This window comes from Folsomia candida, unplaced genomic scaffold (genome assembly GCF_002217175.1).
Source record: "Folsomia candida strain VU population unplaced genomic scaffold, ASM221717v1 Fcan01_Sc037, whole genome shotgun sequence".
In the NCBI taxonomy this organism is placed as follows: Eukaryota; Metazoa; Arthropoda; class Collembola; order Entomobryomorpha; family Isotomidae; genus Folsomia; species Folsomia candida.
In genome coordinates this window covers 170,175-186,585 of record NW_019091229.1, presented here as the reverse complement: position 1 = coordinate 186,585, position 16,411 = coordinate 170,175, and positions in this window count along the sequence as shown.

The window sequence follows — 16,411 nt, the reverse complement described above, 5'->3', positions numbered from 1 at the left end:
TGCAACTTCGCAAATTCTTTGTATTATTTAGAAGACTAAAAATAAATAACTTGTTAACTCATCTTTAAGGAAATTTGCATATATATTTTTTCAAACCGATAGTATTATCGCTGCAAAAACTAATTTTACTTTAATAGATAAAATTTTTTATTTATCTAAAATCGTCGTGAAATTGATGTTTTTTAAGGAAATTTCATTCAAAAACATTAATATGGGTAGTGCGAGAAAGATTTAAAATGTATTTATGACGCTTGTTTTCACCAGTACCATTCTTCTTTCTGGTTGTAAACGAGTTAAAGTGGGAACAAAATGGAGAAGCTGGTCGTCAAACAATCCCGGAGTTGAGAAATTCCGCAAAAAATATCGTCATAGAATTCAATTCGGTTCGAATTTTGAATTGTGGAATGATGAAATTTCTAGGACCCATGCTCACCCTAGTTAACTTGATGATCGGGCAGTTTTGCTTATTCACAAATTTCGTTGTGATCAGACGATGGAACGAAATGGCGTCATTTACAAAGGTATGGAATTAATCCTCTCAGGCCGATCTTAGGGGGCGTGATTTTTGTTTTAGATATCTGAAAAGCTTTTTTTTTACTAAATTTGGCCATGTATCTTCAAAATTAATAATACAAGTTACAAATTTTATAAATACAGTAATTTTTTAATCAAGTAAACTTAAAGAAAGTAAAAAAAATTGCGAACAAATAATATTCAAAATTTCCTTTACGCGACATTTAGGCCTACTTCATCCTGCTCTCTACCATGTTCCAGCTCGTATGGGGAATATGCCTCGAAGTTTCTGGACGAATTCATAAAAACGTTAATACAGTGTCCAAATCGTGGAAATATTTCACACTTGAAACTCCCCAAGAGAGCAAGTACCTCAGGAAAATGGCAAAATCTTGCCGCCCCATTGGCGTTGGGCAAGATGGGATTTTCATTATAAAGAGAATTTCATCCATGAAATTCTTTAGGGGAATTATTACAGGAACTTTTAAAGCGTTGCTGACAATTGGGAAATCATGAACTTTGAGTAACTTTACACCATTCCTGTGTAAAATTCTGAAAAATAAAAACTATAATCATAGATGTGTAATTAACTTTTATCATAGTAGAACTGTACTTAAATGCACACTCGAAATTAATATGCAATCTTTTTATTGCCATTAAATATTTTATTTCCACACAAGTATTACCCATTTTAATCTCCTTTCAATCTACCAGTCGAGCAATTACCACCCGAGGAGAAGTGCTAATGAGTTAACCACAAGACGTTTATATTTACCTGCTCAAAGAATTTGATGTAACGCATAATTATAGCTTTCCTGTATATGTACATAGGTATAATATATGCATATATGTATATATATAGTAATCATTTTGATTATCTACACATGTAAATAAGAACTTAGCATTTATGTAAATATTTATTCAATTATAATTACTTATGCTTCAGGTATTTAATAATAATAATTTCATATTTAGAACATTCCCTAAAATAATCTAGTGTGTATATTTTATAACTTCGATAATTACTTATGAGTAAGCACTATAACAAAAAAGTTACAAACTGTGTCCTGTAACACGTATATACAAAGCGCTTCGCCTAAGGTTCATAACTACATTACTAAAGAAAGGCATTCATTGGAACGGACCCCATACTTCGAACAATCGTCACCTTAAACGCTACCCCCTTCAGATTTACCTTGCTCCTTGTCCTCCTTCTAAAATGAAAATAAATCCACTCCTGACAAAGAAACACAACTCCAATTCCTACACAAAACAAACAAACAACAATAGGAATTCGCAATTTGTCAAACGATATTGGCACAGCTGTCATGCCATGCTTTGTCCTCATTTCCCTACCGAAAGAAACTTTTGCAAATTCCTCGGCAATATTTCCTTCTCCTTTCACCGCCTGGATATCAACGATTAGCGTAACTTCCTGAAAATTATTTGACCACCACTCATAAATCCCGGATTCTACAACTCTTGCCAATCCGGAAATGAATCTTGGGGCGAAAAAATTTCCGGCCACGATCCATGGCTTAAGCTCCGTGTAAAGCGCGATTTCGCCATTATGAATAGGCACATACGTTGGAAACAGGACCATCGTGGCCTGAATCATGCTCAACGCGAAAGTCGGATCCACGATTGCAAATTGATCAGGAATTATGATCTGTTTTCCAGAAATTACATCACTTAGGAAACCATAATTCGAAATATTTTTAGACATTTCGTAGGCATTAAAAATTCTGATGCATTTTGAACCAAGGCGAAGGCTTGTTAGAACATGGTGCAAGGTATACTTCGAATTAATAGCGTTCATCAGCTGGGGAATGACGAGATCGTGCAAATTGCAACGAGCTATTGGTGTTGGACCGACTAGATAGTCGTCGTAGTGATTTGTCGTAAAAATTGTGGTATTGGTGGAAATCAGCTCCTTCAAAGTGTTCGGAACTTGCTGCGTGGTTCGGGATGTTAATACGGAAACCATGTCGCCCTTGTAAAGTGAGCCGAGAATGTAGATACTTGTCAACCAGGTGCTACACAGGATGAGTAATTTTAGTGTGGATGTTCCCCTCTTTGTGGCGATGGGTTGTTCCATTGCGGTTGTAAAGGACCACAGAAGTAAAAAAGGTTTTGTAGACGCGGTTATTCTAAAAACCAAAATATTTACAAAGACGCCCCCAATGAAGAGCAAAACCCAGGTAAAGATGTCAAATGGGAGTAGAAGGGCGGCATAATTGATATAGTTAGTAACGGTGAATACTTTAAAGTTGAAGGCATTGTAGGAACATCCATAGTTTCCCCAAATGTATCGAGTATTGCTTTTTCGCAAGAAATGTACCTGTTATAAATAAATGATTTAATAATTTTACTAATATAAAATTAGTGAAACAAAAAGTGACGCAATTTGCAAAGTCATTTTCACCTTCTAAAAGCTGTACGTTTGATTTAATAATTTTAAAAATCTTACAAAAATTTTAAATTCTTCGAAATTCAGCCTATTTCCGTTAGAATACATATTGACTTGTGAAATTTTGTAATAGTTGGTACGTTTGCGGAATTAACAACTTTAAGAATATTTCCAAGGACTCTGTGAATTGCATCACTGTTGTCACTATAACCTTCCCCTAAAATTACCTCAATACTGCTCGAATCCATTATTAAATGACTGTAAATTTCACCAATGACCCGAACGCCAGACGAATGTTGTACCGAGGAATAATTTAAATGTCGCCCTAAAACATTGTTCGCGCAGAAATCTGCTGGCAACGCGGCAGGTTCAGATTTTTGGTAAAGGCCACATTTACAGGAGGGAATAATGGGAAACCGATACTGAACTTGGAGGCCGTTCATATCTGAATGGATGCTTCGAAACCAAGCTGACAAGGCATCCAGATGTGATATCAGCGGTGGTATTTCTACCGTATAATTATTACAGGTGAGACAGAATCCCAACACAATTGATGAGGATGATAAATTGGTCCCCATTTTTCTTCGAGGCACAATAATTTCTAAGAATTCCGATGTAACCGTTAAATATGGAAGAATGTTCGCAATCTTACTAGTTAGGGGACTATTAGTCGTACTTATCCCCTCAAATTGTATGAATATGTGGGTCGGGTTCAAATTTTGTAGCACCATGGCATGTATGATTTTTACGAATATTTCCACTTTCACGTTTTCTAGCGATAATACAAATTGGGAAGAATAAGATAAATCAATAAAGACGCAGTGACACGTGCCGTATCGCGTGGATGAGGACAGCTTTACAGTTCGTAGGAGGCTAAATTCTTCAATGTCGTTCAGAAATCTTGGAGTCTTTCCACTTTCCAGGAACGAGAAAACCTCGTGATTTGAATTATCACCTTTGTCAAGAATCAGTAAGAAGGTGCATCTTTTAAAAAGAGATAGTACCCGGAGTACACTACCTGAGTATCGTGACTTGAAATTAATTATTGAGCTACAAGGAAGGAATAACTGGTTTAACAAGAAAATGACTAAAATCACACCGGAAACCTTAGTCCTTTCTAAACTCAAAGTTTCCATATCTCAAGACGGTTAAAAACTTATAGTTATCAAGCGGAAAAAAACGTCGCCCATTAAATTGCACGAGTCCTGTTAGACCATCGTATATCTGCAACTAAATTCCTTTTATGATCCCCTTTCAAGTTCACATACCTCTTTTTGAAGTGCACTTTCAACTGACAGCAAGGAAAAGGCTTGTAGTATGGTAAATAAGTATAAATAAGTACGGTAAGTAGTTCCATTGAGCATTAATTTCTTTTCACAATAAATTTTACACTTACGACACAATAATTTTCTTCATTGAATATTTATTGCTCTAAGTAATTCAATAAGAATTTGAGTGAATTATTTAGCAAACTGTGCATTCAGAACAGTGTTGAATGAAACCGTGGCTCTACCATTTCCTATAGATACATATTTTTAATAATTTTTATATTGATTTTGGGACAATTATTTCTCCATTCGTATAAATAAATTTGAACTGCGACATCAACCAAAATTTCGATTGCAAAAGCATAATTGAAAAAGTGAGGCTGATAAGGCCAACAGGATATGTTTGAAACAAAAAGATCTCGGAAAATGATATCAAGTTCCTGACTTTTGAGGTAAATTTAAATTTTTTGGGGAATTTTAATGGAATGTCGATTTTTGGTACTACAAAACTAGCGATTTGAAAAAACGCATTTTAGGGAAATTTATGTTTTTACTTAAATCGATAGTTTTGCAATACCAACAATTAACTTTACAGTATGAGAAGCTGCGTTTATCTCCATGCATTCAATAGTGCCATTCTTCTTCCTGGTTGTGAACGAGCTAAAATGGGGAAAATATGGAGAAACCGACAATGGAGGTCTCCCAACGTATGCTCACAGATTTGGACCAAACTAGCGTCAATCGATCACAAATATAATTAGTATGAAATTTGCAAATGGCTCTATCTGCCAATATTTACGCAGGTTCGGCGGAGATATTTGCATCCAAAGCGGGAAAAATGTGTAGGAAATTTGGAAAATGAAAAATTTACCTGTCTTATGGGTGCGCTTTATCCTCTTTTTATGAAAGTATTTCCGCTAAACTTGAGCATTAGCAAATAGTCCCATTTGCAAATTGCATACTAATTATATTTGTGATCGATTGACGCTAGTTTGTCCAAATCTGTGAGCATACGTTGGGAGACCTCCATTGTAAGTCAAACTGTTTTAGGGGCTAAAAAGTATGTCCGCTTATATATGTAAAATATCCAATATCCATTATGGACATTGTGTATAATAAACAATCATTTAAACGAATAAATCATATTGATTCTTTGGTTTTCGTGCTTGCAGCTTGAATTACCCATCAAACGACGACCACTCCGAGGTGATAACTTTGTAAATACTTATATATTTGTTTAATTGCAATGAGTATTGCGAAAATCTACCTCCTCAAAGTTCTTAAATGCAAATAAATTTGTGTTTTTGTCTTTGGGCGTGTTTGCTACTTGAAGTCATGAATTAATAAGTCGTCAGCGGATTTAACCAAGAGGTGAAACCAGTGTGTCATATTCAACATATTATGTAGCTAAATATTATTGTTTTTTAATCGTCAAAGGTCTGTTAAAATTGGCAGGTGTGGTGTGTTTTCGGCATTTGCGACATATGTATTTACAGATGAATTTTAAGATTTTATGAACTTCTGTCGCTTTTCGTGGCAATTGAGGTCAAAATGGAGGCATTATAAATGCCGGCGGGAAGTAGTTTCTACTGCAGATTTGTCTGGTCTTTGTGCTGGTGTTATGAGAAAGGAATAATATCTATATTAACGCATTCAGATTACACAAATTACCATGAGATAAAGGTAGACAGTACACAATCTGATGAACTGTGTACAATGTTTTAAGTGGACAGTGGGCACTTGAATTTTTGGCAGGGAGTGGAAAGTGCGCAATATTTTTCTGGAATGGGGAGTGGACACTGGAAGGTGGGCAAGTGGAAAAATATCTGTTAAATACATGTTTAATAAGTGCACAACATTTTTTTGATAATTGACATGTTTATTTATTTGAGTGCTTAGTGGAAACTCGTCACCGGAGAGTGGACAAGTCGACAATTTCTGCTTAAATGCATGCACAATGGAATTTTTAACTTTGAGTGTGCAGTGGAAAAGGGGACAGGATTTTTCCGGTGGGCAGTTGACATTAAAAGCTACCATACAATCATATGAATAATTTTTTAGTACTGCGTACAGTATTCGGAATGAAGTTTATCGACACCAATTTTAAAATAAATTTATTGATTCTGTCACACTCAATACTAACTGCTTAAAACTTTGATATCATTAAAACCCTATAGTGATAAAATAAATAAATTTCAACGATTAAGACGACGAATTGAAACATGAACAGTTGTCCAAAGTCCGTAGTTATAAGGGTTTAATTTAATCGCGATACAACATTACTAATCATAAATATCTCGTGGCATTATGAAATGTAAATTTGTAATCAGCTAAAGAATAGCCACTTGATGTGTGTGTATGTGTGTGTGTGTGTATCTGCTTTTTTGACTCCCGCACTACTGGGGCAGGGTGAGATTGGCCGACGGGCTTATAAAAGGGGCTCGCAGATGCGAGCTAAACTACTCGTAGAAATAGAATAGAAAGATAATTGTTGGAAACGTTTATTAAACTGAGTTATGTAGTTCTAGATCGTCTAACAAGACTCGTGTATTTAAATTGTCGGTCATTCCGCTTTCCAACTGTTTAATCATTATGAGATACACGAATTCTTCGAATTTAGTCAAGATTAACGTTTTCATAACCACTTTAATCGTTTTCTTCCTGGACCAGTTATTCCTTACTAGTAGCACCATAATTCCTCACAAGTCACAATATCCAGCCGACATCCTCCGTGTACTTTCTCTCTTTGAAGGATGCAATTTCTTAATACTTCTGCGAAAACGTGATAATAATTCAACCCATGAGTTTCTCTCGTTCCTGCAAAGTCGACAAATTCCTAGAATTTTGGACAACAATGAGAAAGTAGGTCCCTTGCAAAAACAAAATTTAAAGTCTTCATCGCCCACAAAATACAGCTTGTGTCACTCCATCTTTATTGATTTATCTTGGATATAGTATTATTCCTCCATTAAATCATCTATGGAACACTGGAGGGTAGAAATTTCTCTAATAAGAACAATGAATGCCATAGTGCTACAAAAATTGAACCCGAGTTATATATTTATTCAGTATGTGCAATATGGCGAAACAAATCCCCTAACTAGTAAAATTGCACAAATCCTTCCCCATTTAACAGTCACATCAGAATTTTTAGCAATTCTTGTGAGTAGCAGAAAACCTTAGGAGACTACTTCATCAATCGTGTTGGGATTCTGTCTCACCTGTAACAATGACGCTGCAACAGTAGAAATTCCACCCTTGATGTCACAACTAGACGGTTTATCAGCTTGGATTCGAACCCTCCGAAGAAGCATGAATGGTTTGCCTGTGCAATCCCGCTTTCCGATTCTTTCCTACTATGTATAAATGTGGCCTTTACCAAGAGAATGAACCTGCAGCGTTGGCACCAGATTATTGTGTCAACAAAATTTTAAGCCGTCATTTAAATTATTCGGCAGGCATCCCGGGTTTTGGAGAAATTTCCAGTAATTCAATAATGGACGCGAAGCGGACTGAGGTAATTTCTGTCAGGGCCTATGAAATTATTCATAAATCACGCAGTTCTTGATAACTTGTAAAATCCGTAAGTTTTGTAAAATAGATAAACATGCCAAGTAAAGGGATCCACTTTATTTGAGTAAGTTTACGGAAATTTGTGAGCCAACCTTCTTTCGAAATATTGGTAAAATTTTGCAAAGGTTTGAAAGCTTATAGAACTTATGGATTTGTCAATGCTACCAAGGACTGACAAGCTACACCGGGATCGACTAGTGAGTTATGTCAAAAAATCAAGCCAAAAATAACGAGTCATGTGACACTTATCTTTCCGTTCAATGGCCCCTTTGAAGAAAAATATTGGCGGTAAAAGTTAAATTTTTGAGCAAATTTTCTCTTGCTTTTTCCTCCACGGGGCGAAAACCAGGGAGGAGTGCGAACTTTGACCCCGAATATTTTTCTTCAAAGGGGCCATTCAACGGAATCGTTCAGAGTGCAACGAGCTATTGGTGTTGGACCGACTTGATAGTCGTCGTAGTGATTTGTCGTAAAAATTGTGGTATTTGAGGAAACTAGATCCTTCAAAGTGTTCGGAACTTGCTGTGTGGTTCGGGATGTTAGTACGGAAACCATATCACCCTTGTAAAGCGAGCCTAAAATGTAGATAGAGGTCAACCAGGTTCGACAAAGGATAAGTAATTTTATTGTAGAACTTTCCTTCTTTGCGGCGACGGGTTGTTCCAGCGCAGTAATGAAGGACCACACAAACAAATAGCCGTTAGTAGATGAAGATGAGGTGGTCATTTTGAAAACTAAGATATTCACAAAGATACCGCCAGCAAAGGTTAGAATCCAGGTAAATATGTCAAACGGGAGTAGAAGGGCTGCATAATTGACGTAGTTTGAAACTGTGAATACTTGAAAATTGAACGAATTGTAGGAACATCCATAGTTTGTCCAGGTGTATCGGTTAGTACTCTTTCGCAAGAAGAGTTTCTGTTATGAGGAAAAAATATATTAACACAACAAATATTATGGCTACTTTACCTTGCATAAATATTTTCGTAATAGCTGTCTAAAATTGCATACCTCAATACTTCCCGAATCCATTATTAAATGACTGTAAATTTCGCCTACAACCCGGCCAGACGAAGGTTTTAACAAATAATAGTTTATGCCGGCTTAAAATCTTGTTCGTGCAATAATTCGGTCTCAACGCGGGAGGTTCAGAGGTTTGGTAGAGGCCACACTTATAGAAGGGAAGAATGGGAAAGTCAGATTGGACATAAAGGCCATTCATGTCTCTTCGAAAGGTTCGAAACCAGGCTGATAAATCATCTAGATAAGACACGAACACTGGTATTTCTAGAGTGGCAATGTCATTATTGCAGGTCAGACAGAATCCTGATACGGCTGATGAAATGGACCCGTCAGGTTTTCTTCGACTAACACGAATTGCTAAGAATTCGGACGTAACTAAAAAATGTGGAAGGTATTTTGCAATTTTATCCGTTAGGGGATTGTATCTCTTACTTGGTTCCCCAAGTTGAATAAATACGTAACTCGGGTTCAAATTTTGTAACACCATGACATGCATTGTCCTTATGAAGATATCTACTTTAAGGTTTTCAAAAGACTGGGAAGAATAATCGCCCCAAGATAAGTCAATAAATACGGAGTGACACGAGCTGTATCGCATGGATGATGACGATTCTTTAGTTCGTTGGAGACTTATTTTCTTAAAGTCTTCCAGAATTCGAGGAATTTTTCTACTTTCCAGGAACGAGAGAAACTCACAATTCGAATTATTATTCCCTTCGTACAGAATTAGTAAGAAGGTACATCTTTCAAAGAGCGAAAGTACCCGGAGGACATCCTTCGAATATTGTGACTTTATAGGAATTATGCTACAATCAGTAAGGAATAACTGGTTCAACAAGTAAACTACTAAAATTGCTTGAAATATTTTTTTACTTTCCAAATTACAAGTATCCATTCCTCATTCAACGATTATATAAAGGCGTATAAAATATTAAAAACGAAACAAGGTATCTTATTTACATGAGTCTTGCTGGGCCAGCCTTTATCGAGAACTAGCTTAAAGAAACGCACTAAAGTTCACACACCTATTTATAAGTGCATTCGGAACTGGCAATCACGAAAAGGCTTGTAATACATAAGTATGGAAGGTTCCATTTAGCACTAACTTCTATTCAGAACTAAATGCATACTTTCACGACGCAATAGTTTTCTTTATTGAATATACTTTGTTAACTAGGTAATTCAATAATAATTTGAGTGAATTGTGTACCATTAAATGTTTCTTCTGTGCAGTATTGAGTAAATGCTTACCTTTAACACTTCCTCCATATTTTTATACATATTGATTATCCGACAATTATACTTCCATAAGTTTGAATTGCCTAAAGTAGCCAAATATTTATTTCGATTACATATGTACAAAACATCGTAATACCTTGGTCACGAGTAAATTAATGACGTACATATCTATTCATTTAAGTATGTGTCGCTGTCCAACTTTAAGAGCATATATAGAAACATACAAGTATGCATTACTGATCATACATACATACATAGATATAATTTCATCTCGTCCTCGCAATGGTTTGAATTTATTTATTTAATTAATACAACCGATTTTTGCTTATAAGTTGTCTCTTATTAGCTAATAATATTGCATGTTGCAGCAGAAATGAATTTTTTAAATTGCTGCAATCAAATTAACCACCGCACTATGATTAAAACCCAAATACTAACTATGTAAAATATTTCAATTTCAAATTCTAAATCCCTTCAAGTTTCTTTCGAGTTTTCGAGCACTCCATCCAAAACCCGTTGATACGCAGAAACATCTGTCCGATCAGCCATCAATACCAGGGATCCTATCATCGCCCGCCCCAGTACGTAGCCTTTAGCAATTCCATGCGATTTTGTCACCACTTTAATTAGCTCAATGAACCCTTTCATAAATGTCTGTCGAATGTCCTCGACGTCCACCACCTCGCAGTCTACGGCATCTCGCATCAATTCCCAAAGGCAGTTTACAACCTGACAACATTCGGCAACGATTTCATCCCCAAATTCATCTCCCACCAAAAGAACAATAAAATCTCCCCAAAACCCTTTCATTTCCGTGGAAGAATTTAGATGTACACGGTCCTTGACAAATTCCCGAATCTGCAAAAAAATCATTTTGAAATAAATAAATTCTTCAGAAATCAAGCATAAAGCTTTAAAATTACCTGTTTTTCGAACCGATCTCTACGATCTCTATGTACGCATCGGTTGATCAACCAGGTCCCAATCACCTGACAATGCTGGCACTCACCGGACCTAGGATAGTTCGGAATAGTGACCAAGTCAAAGAGCGGTTTCCAGTCATCGTCATGCATGGAGGGGACGTTACTGCGAAAAGTGGCCATCCTCCCAGAAGTGAAGGCAGCATGACTGTACGAGTCTGTAAGATTTTTATACTTTTCGGCGGTAAAGTGTCGCATTTCCGTCATTTGAGTTAGCCCCACGTAACGATGTTCCAACACGTAAAAGATAAGGATCCCTTGAACCAGATCGGTTGTCCAGTCATGCGCAACATCTCCGGCACTGCAGACGCAGCTGGCGCAATCGTCCATACAAGTGGCGCATGCTTCAGCATATCCAATGACATTGAGTCCACCATACCTGTGAGAATTATAAATGGAATCTTTTTTCATGTTAAAGCTAGCAGATTATATAAGAAACAGCAAAAAATTAAGAATCATATGGCACTAATTTTGAAAAACTAATTTGAAGGAAAAAATTGGCGACAGTTTTTGAATAAATTTTTTCTGGTTTTCCTCCACGGGGTGAAAAACAAGGTGGATATGTGAACCTTTCCCCCAATATTTTTCTTCAAGGGGTTCATTCAACGGAAAGATAATGCCTTATGATCCCTAATTCTTGATTTGTTTTTTATATAACTCGCTAGATTGAACAAGATTGAACAACTTAACAGAGACGAATCTATTAAAGGTATTACCTTGCCGCGATGACAACATTATTAAGTGGTTCGCCATGAGCAATGTCGCTATTTAGGTCGAGGATGTCATTCGACATAACGAATAAGTCTAGCGCCCTTCGCATAGCTGAGCAGCTCCTTGTCCCTGTTGGATTGAAGTACTCGTCCAACGGGACTCCTGTCGCTCCGTTTGCCAGGAAAAAGGGAAATTTGAAATACACAGCAAGAAAACCATCCCACCACCGCACTTCGGCATACTCGAGGGGCGTCGGCACCTTCGATTTTGTCTTTTCTATCTTCGACATGGTGCCGCCTTCCTTCCACAAAATTTTGTGATATGATTCTTGTACGATATGAAGGCTGCCGTCATTATGAGTTCGTTCATAATGACGGCATATCTCCCGCCACCATAAAGACTGAAGCCATCCGTTAAAGCGGCGACGTAAGCTTCCTTAAGGCCAAAGTTGACGCCATCATATTTGTCACAAAAATCAATGCAGAGAAAAAGGGCTTGTGAAGAAGACGCAATGGCCAAATCGCTAAGGTTAAATCCCCTCAAGAAATTTAGGACGTACGCGTCCAAGTATACGTTGCGAATCACCCTAGGATAAAACTCGTCGTCTGGTAGTCCCATCTCGGCGTAAAGTTTCCTTAGCGTTCCTCTTTCTCGGACGCTATCCTTTGCTAATTCTAGCGGAAAAGTAGCTAGTTTAAAAGGAGGTAGGCAGCCTTCCTCTCCACCAAGGAAGCGACCGTTACGCATCTCTTCGCCGAAGTCTTCTATAAGTCGAATCAGATTTATCTCGGCGCGAGTGTTTTTGAAGCACGAGTGTATTTGAGTGTCTTGCAGGTTGTTAATTATGGTTTCGGCAAATGGAGCCGGCACCTCGCCGATATGAATTGGACCAGTTGTGTAGGAATAATAGGGATTATTTCCCAGCTTGAAAATCGGTTTTGAATTTAAATCTTCTAGAGAAATCTGATGGATTTTGCGTTCCCCCTCGCCAAGCTTGTCGCACATGGAGGTTAAAGTCCATGGAGAGTCTTCAAGCAAGCTAGGAGGTGATTCGTCCGCTATCTTTCTCCAGACTTCGCGAAATTTTGGGGAGTAGTTTTGATACATGGTTTACCGGCAGTGATGTTTATTATTTTCTACAGGCTTGGGATAAAGTTGAGTATCTTAGTTACTAAGGTGATGTAAAGTTATTTTATTTAGATACTTACGTATAGCTTCGATGGGTGCGGTCTATTAAAGTTTTTATCCAACAATTTATGTACATACATATGTATATAAGTATGTATTGCCATTGGTGCTGTTGTTGTTGTTGTTAAGCCTTTATTCACGTGTCAACAGAGATCAATTCATTACAACTTGAGTTTAAATCGATGCGTGGGAGTACGATGCTTTCATGTACGCCAGGGATGAGTGATAACTTATCACTGATGAGTGTCTGAAACGATACGTTTACTACGAAAAGCATGCAGAAAGCACAATTTCCCATTCGACGATTTATTCCTCCTCTTTTTTAAGAAAATATATGTAGAGGGTGCTTTAGAATTAACGCAACTTTCTTTATCTGCAGATATAAATTAAAGCAATTTATTTCTTTAAACGATATTTTGGGCAGAGATAGGCAAGGGATCAAAGTAATTATTTTTTGCTTTCAATGGTCCAAACACCCCCTTCCGCCCAATTTGGAGATGCGTTTGTCAGACGCTCCAAAAAGTGCTTTGCCACTGTTTTGAGCTACCTTCTTTGAGATTTTTGACCTCATTTGGTAAAATAAGTTCAAACTTTTAGCTGAATTTTTTCGGCTCTGATATTCTTTCCAGCATAAAGACAAAAATTGTTCAATGGGTCTTGTATGGGGCAAATTTGGGAACGCTGTTTACCTCTCCCATGTTAATTGCATTTGATCCTTTTACAGGCCGATCGGGCTATTTTTGTTTAGATTTAGTTTCTAGTTTTGCTTGAATGGTTTTCTTGAAGGTGGGAGAGTTGTACTATGTGAAAATAAAATCATTTTGATAACCTGGGCAGTGAATTATGTTGTACGGGGCGACCAATTTTGATTACTTCAGGTCGAGTCTTTTTTCTGTGATCGTGCTTGCTTCATTAATTTTTACCTTCACTGTATATATAAGCTTATAAAACCTTATAAGGTTTGATGCACAACTTCTAAGCTTTAAAATAATGTATTATGTTAGGCGATAACTTCTAGTACTTAATTTAATTTCGCTTCGACATTGCAGATTTCTGTTTGTACGAGTCTCCCCGTTTTTAGGGCTGCCACACGAATGGGCCGACAAGATATTTTTTTGTTATTAGCAGTTTTTTGTAGCTCATACCTAAGTGGTGTATGGCAAATTTTCGGTTTTTGAATTACTTGATTTTTAAAGGGACTACAGCTCAATTTCTTGGAGCGCGTAACCACTTTTTTGTGGTAGTGGCAGTCAGCTTTTCCTAGTTGCTCGGTGGTTTTTCACCTCATTTTGGAACGGTACGAGATATCGACTTCCGGTTTTCGGATTTAAGACGATAGATGCATGTGCTACATGATTGCGGTCATTTCGAATTTGGGGTAAACTGATATCCCTTGGTTTCGTGCATGTGAAAAGAGTTGCGTTAATTCTAAAGCACCCTCTATATGCATGATTTCCTCTATAAATACAACATATATGCACTAATGCTTCATTTATATTTCACTTATCGTGAATTATTCACCATAACATAAAGTGTACACATATGTAGTGTTTGGTCTACGATGTTTTTACACTCTTGACTCCATATTTACATGACATATTTGTATACAGATTTATAAAGGGTGTTAATAAAGTCCGATCCCATGCATTTTTTGGAGCGTGGTTGTTACAAATTCAGCTGGAACTTTTGAACCAGTGAAGTTATTTATTTCAAATTTTTACCATGGGAGGAACAACTAAACGTGTAAGTCATGAGCATCTTAGAGTTGAGATACAAACATTGCATCAGCAGGGGCTTAAACCTACAGAAATTGTGCAAAAATTGGGCTGCAGCCGCAGAACTGTTTGGAAATGGAAGAATAAAAATTTTGTCCACGACAAAAAGCGACCAGGGCGACCCAGAAAGGTGTCACCTACCACAAAAAGAATGATTAAAAACAGACTTTGCAAGAAAACCGGTAGTTCATTACGTAATTGAGCAAGGGAGTTAAATGACTCAAAACGCTATAAAGAGAAGAAGAAGCAAATTAACTGTGTGACCGTGCAAAAATTTGTGAAAACTACGAAGTGGGGTCACACAGCTTACAAACTAACCAAAAAAACCTCTCATGTCACAAAAATATATCGATGACCGTCTGAAATTTGAAGAACTCCTTCAGAAAAGTGCCCATTTGAGTGAAAAAAGACTTGGTGAAGAATTGCGCAGTCACATCCTTTGGACTGACGAATCTATTATTGAACTATATCCAAAATTGAACCAACAAAATGTTCGTTACAGGACAGAAAACAAATCGGATGTACCATCAAGAGCGATCCCAAAATTCGGGCTTAAAGTTATGGTAGCGGGTGGATTTTGTGCACGTTGCGTGACCCCTCTACATATCATACCAAAAGGCCAATCAGTCAATGCAAAGCATTATATGGAAAAAATATTACCTATCTATTTCGATAGCATGGGGAACAAGGAAATATTTCCGAATGAAAGAAAAATAGTTTTCATGCAGGATGGTGCTATAGCCCATACAGCAAAAGCGAGTTTGAGTCTCATCAAGACGCAAGTTTCAACGGTCTGGAGCAAGGGGGTGTGGGCCGCTAACGGCCCAGATTTGAATCCCCTGAAGAACCAGTGGTCCATACTTAAGGAAAATGTATACAAAGAGCCACAACCCCGGACGAGGGAAGAGCTAGTAAAAAAAAGTTCAAGATGTATGGAATTCGATTTCCAGAGGCACATTGGAAAAATTAGCACAGAGCCTTAAACAAAGAGTTGAGGGCATGGTTAAAGTAAATGGTAACAAGACCAAATACTAAGGTAAATATGTCGAACATTTTTTGTAAGTATCACGGGTAGTTTTTTTTATACTAGCCTTCACTTTTTTACAGGAAAAATGGGATCGGACTTTATTAACACCCTGTACATTTATATTTAGTTTGTGTCAATTGCTATGAACACGGTTATTAATAAACAGGTAAATAATTTGGGGAGTTCAATTACCATAAACTTTGGTATGCATACAATTTTCAACAGTGAATTTTATCACGAAGTTCGTCACCATTTTTACCGTTCTACGTATTTACACTTCTACATATTTTATTAATTCATACAACTTTCTAAAAGACTTGTCTCCATAAATACTAAGGAAATGTATTCACTATGGTTCATGGAACGGTTCACTTGCACAGTTATAAATCAGGTATCGTCACGCAGGTACATATTGATTTCTAGGTTATATGCAAAGTTTCAAAATTAGACGGACCGATGCAAATTTCCTTCCGATACAGAAACACGCTAAGACCGAGCCATTGCTAACCGGTGTTACATACCAATACCACTTCGGTAGAGTCATAGGTACATACATATGTACATATGACTCGAGTATGTATTTGTGAATATGATTACCACTGGGTTCTACTTTAATTCTGCACTTCTAAGTGTATACGTAATCAATGGAACGTTTCGCATACTACGGACAATCATGACCCGATTTGCTACACCCTTAAGGGTTA